General features: G+C 29.1%; 1 pseudogene; it reads right to left on the minus strand.

The window, feature by feature from the left end:
- Positions 1-40: 40 nt before the first annotated feature.
- LOC115235627 lies at positions 41-1,296 on the minus strand (annotated as a pseudogene).
- Between the last annotated feature and the right edge of the window lie 3,113 nt (positions 1,297-4,409).

Here is a 4,409-nt window from a genome sequence, read left to right on the forward strand (position 1 = left end):
ATCAACATTTTAAAATGTTGATCAAATGTTTCTTGCTTACTGGGATTGTTCGATAAATTTCTACAAACTTGAAAAGAGATATCATCATTTGTATTCAATAGCTTGCTTTCCAATATAGTTTTCTGAATTAAACGTTTCGATATTTGTTTCAGAACACCCTTCGGACTTGTTAATTTTTGTTTTAATACAAAAATTCCGTTTTCAAATGGAAAAGTAGAAGTCATAGAAAGTGGACCACTTTTGTATACATGATCAATTACATGTAGTAAGGCATGAGTATTGAAAGTCATAGCTGAAAATCCATAATACTCTTTACAATTTCCAGTAAATCGAATGAGATCTATTCTGCATTGTTCCAGATCCTTAACTGTTATATTTTCAGATAAAAGAATGTGTTGAACGTACTAGTAATGCAAAAGAGCTTAAAAATTTTGTTTCTAATATTTCTAACAAACATGGAAAGCTTGTATATAAGATCCAAGATCTCCATTCGCTAGCTTTCCATTTTCCAGAATTGAATGAACGAGGAGTACGATGAATTTCGCGAGTCATTCTAATGTTTAATTATCTTTCCTCGACTTTTTTTATATCTTTCTTTGAGAGATTGAATTTATTTGTTCCCTTCACTGTCCAAATTTTTGTCCATAAAGTACAAACCGTACCAAGTAAGAGACCATGCATATAGTCAAATGGAAAATCCCATATACAATCAAAATTATCGAGATTAGTAATTTCTGCATATCTTTTAACGCCCATTACAAATTTGTTAGTTTCTTCAGCTTCTATCATATTTTGGATAAAAGTGTTGTGATTTCGTAAAAGAGAATCTTCATCTTTAAAAGGATATTGCATAGCACCATCTTCGTATTTTCCAAAATGATAGCACTAACTACATCCATAATGACCATTGAATTGCAAACGATTTTGCATAACAGGTCGTGCTACTGAATCTACTGCTGCGCACAAAGGTTTTAGTATGAAGATAATTTCTTTATTGTTAGATAATTTTATTGTAATTCCATTTTCCATCAGATTTCTTAATTGATCAATAAATATCTTCATGTACAAATTCATAAATTGTGGACTTGGTTCAGATCTCGTCATCCACATTGCTGCAAGCAAAATATATCTAAACCGTACTCGAGGTGATAACTCATTAATTATTATCTGAATAGGCCATATACCATTTTTACTACTTTTAGAAATTGGTGCGCCGTCAGAATTGAAATTAAAAGTTAATAAGATAGTGTTTTCCTGTTGATTGTTATATAAATTTTTGTACAATTCTCCATTGTATACATCATTTATAGCGTTTATTCTTTTCTTTTTTAATCTATTCTTAATAATAGTTATATTTTCCAGTAACATTTTATGTATAGTTACATTTTGTAATAAAGTCTTCATTTGAAATTTAACATCTATACTCAAAAAATAATTCATTGCATTAGTAGTTATTTTATAATTTTGTTGGCATTACTCGCAAATACTTTGAGTATTTGATATTAAATCTTTTTTTACAAATTTTCCTAGTAGGCAATTGCATTTAGAACAATAAAAATTATACTGATAAATATTTTCCGGAGGATCTAAACGTTTACTTAGTTTATATTTCGTATAATTAATATTTTCAACTTTTGGGTCTGCCCAAATTTTGGCCATATTAAATAAAGCATGCCTTCCTTCATCAGATACATTGAATCGCATGCAATAAGTATGAATCATTAGAATAACTTGGGAAACTGTTGTTTGTGAATTTTCAAACATTATGGTCTTATCATTTTTTATGTTTTCGTCTTCGTTTATATGATACTTGAATCATCAAAATAATTTTCAAAAACTTCTGAAATCGCATCATTACTTGCACTTACTTCATCATCATTTTTATCTTTTTTATTATCAGTTTCATAATTTCCATATTCGTTTTCATTTTTTTCATTATCTTCTTTAATGCATTTATTTTCATTATTTTTATCTTTATCAGTTTCAAAAAAATGTATATCAATATTTTTTGATTGTTCAGGAATAAGTTTACTCATTGTTTCACAACTAAAACTCGAAGAGACCATAAGATTTTTTGCATCTAAAAATAAATTTAATGATTTGTTTCTATTTTATTTTTCCGAGAAATAATACTCTTTTTCAATAAAGAATATATTTCAATTTTGAAAATAATTAATCATTTTTCTAATTTTGCTTTTAAGTGCTAATATAAATAAATAGACTATTGTATAAAACTATATGATTTTTAAATCACATTGTTTCTATGTGGAACTCAGATAAATAGAGTTGCATAAATATATATTTAACTGATAATAATCTTCTCTTGCTACTTGAAAAAATTTGTAAATTTCTTTTACGTTTGCTGTATATTGTTTTTTTATAATTTATTTGTTAATGCAAATAAAGTTTATATTTGACTTGATGTTTATTTACATTAAATACGAAGACGGTGTAAAGGAAGTTATTCATATAGACAAAATAATAAATTTTGACATGAAAAACATTAATTTTGAAAAAAAAATATAAAGTACAATGGGATGATGGTAATCTATATAACGGCATTATTGGAAAAATGCAAGGGAAACCAGTTTGTGGAGGTAATACTGATTTCCACATGTTTAGATCGATGGCGCATGGCCTGTCTGAGCAACACTTCACATCATATGAAGATAACAAAAATTGGGTCGATCCGTGGATAGCCTCAAAAGATGAAGCATTCTTCCGACGCGGTATCCGTATGCTGCCAGAAAGATGAGAAAAAGTAGTGGCAAGCGATGGACAATACTTCAAATAAAACATTAGGTTCCGTTCTTTCACAATAAATGCCCAATTTTTGATAAAAAACGGCGGAAACTTATTTGTACACCTAATACATTTGGGAAAATTTATTTTTATTCTGCTCAAATCAGATGTTCCAACGTTAAAATATATTGGTCGCTCTGAAAAGAGCGGATTGTTTAAAAAAAAATTTTAGAGCAAATGCTCGAAATGCCCGCCGTCCATTCTAACGCAAGCTCTCATGCGTTTTAATAAATTTCTTTCGACGTTCTGCATTATTTCTTCGTCGATATCCCAAATAGAATGTCGTAATCTTGTCTCTAGCTCTTCGATATTTTCAGGAAGCGTTTTATAAATTACTTCCTTACAATATCCCCATAGGAAAAAATCAAGGGGGTTGAGATCCGGAGATCTTGCGGGCCAACGTATCGGGCCGTACCGACCCATCCAGCGTCCGGGAAAATGCTCGTTTAAATAATTCGAAACGATCCTGGCGTTGTGCGGCCCAGCACCGTCTTGTTGAAAGATAATTTCGTTTCTTTCACGATAACATATAAAAATGGAGAATATAGAAAAGATAAAAAAAGATGTGCTCATAACTCACAAAAAAAAATGAAAAAAGGAATATTACTGAACTGAAAGATTAAAAAAAAGTGAGTAATAATCAAGAATACAAATATGAATTATACACGCACACGCATGCGCGCGCACACATACATAAAGGGCTGACTCTAAAACACCACATTGGTATATTAAATTCATGCTTATTTTATTGAAATTTTTGATTAAGGAGATTTCTATTCGGGCTTTTACCAAAATAAATGTCTTTTTTTAAATGTCAACCGTAATGACAATAACAGACGCGTTCTTGACATTCTGGCATTTAAATTTAAAAAAAAGTTTAAAAATATCTATTTTCTGAAGAGTTATTAATAGTTGAAAGTAGCTGGATGCAGTAAACCCAGTGTGATGGAATCGGAACTCGCAAGAAGTGTGGTATTCTAGGCGGGTTAGTTTGCATCGTGTACACAATTCTTTAATTCATTGATGTAATGCGTTTATTCAAGCTCAAGGAACATATCTTGAGCATTTATTTTGAAACTGAACTTAAAATTAATAATATATCGTGTTCTTATATTTTATATATATTTTTTTTAATTTTTGAAATATTACTCATATCAAGCATGCGATGTTTTACCACACAGTAAAATTTAAAAAATCCTGTAACTGCAGAAACATTGAAAATACGATCTATGTTCATATGACATTTTTTAATTAGAATGACCTAAACAATTTGTGAAAATTTTTTACACTCGTTCTGAATCACCCTGTATACAGAATTTATCAACTTTAATTATAAGTATATTTATTAGTGATTATAATTAGAATTATCGAAATAAAGTTATTTAGAAAAATAAATATAAAAATATTAGGTTATCAATCTTCAACTTGTCTCTTTTCTTTCTTTAAGAATCCAGTGTTGGCTAATAAAGTTAGTAAGAGCAAAGAAGATATTATTATAAAAAAAATGCACCTTTATTTGCTAAAACTGAAATAAAAGGACATCGAAACAACAATGATTGTTTGAATGATTCAAAAAGAATTACTCATTCTACGAGAGAAAACAATGA

This window comes from Formica exsecta, unplaced genomic scaffold (genome assembly GCF_003651465.1).
Source record: "Formica exsecta isolate Colony F162 unplaced genomic scaffold, ASM365146v1 scaffold2282, whole genome shotgun sequence".
Lineage (NCBI taxonomy): Eukaryota > Metazoa > Arthropoda > Insecta > Hymenoptera > Formicidae > Formica > Formica exsecta.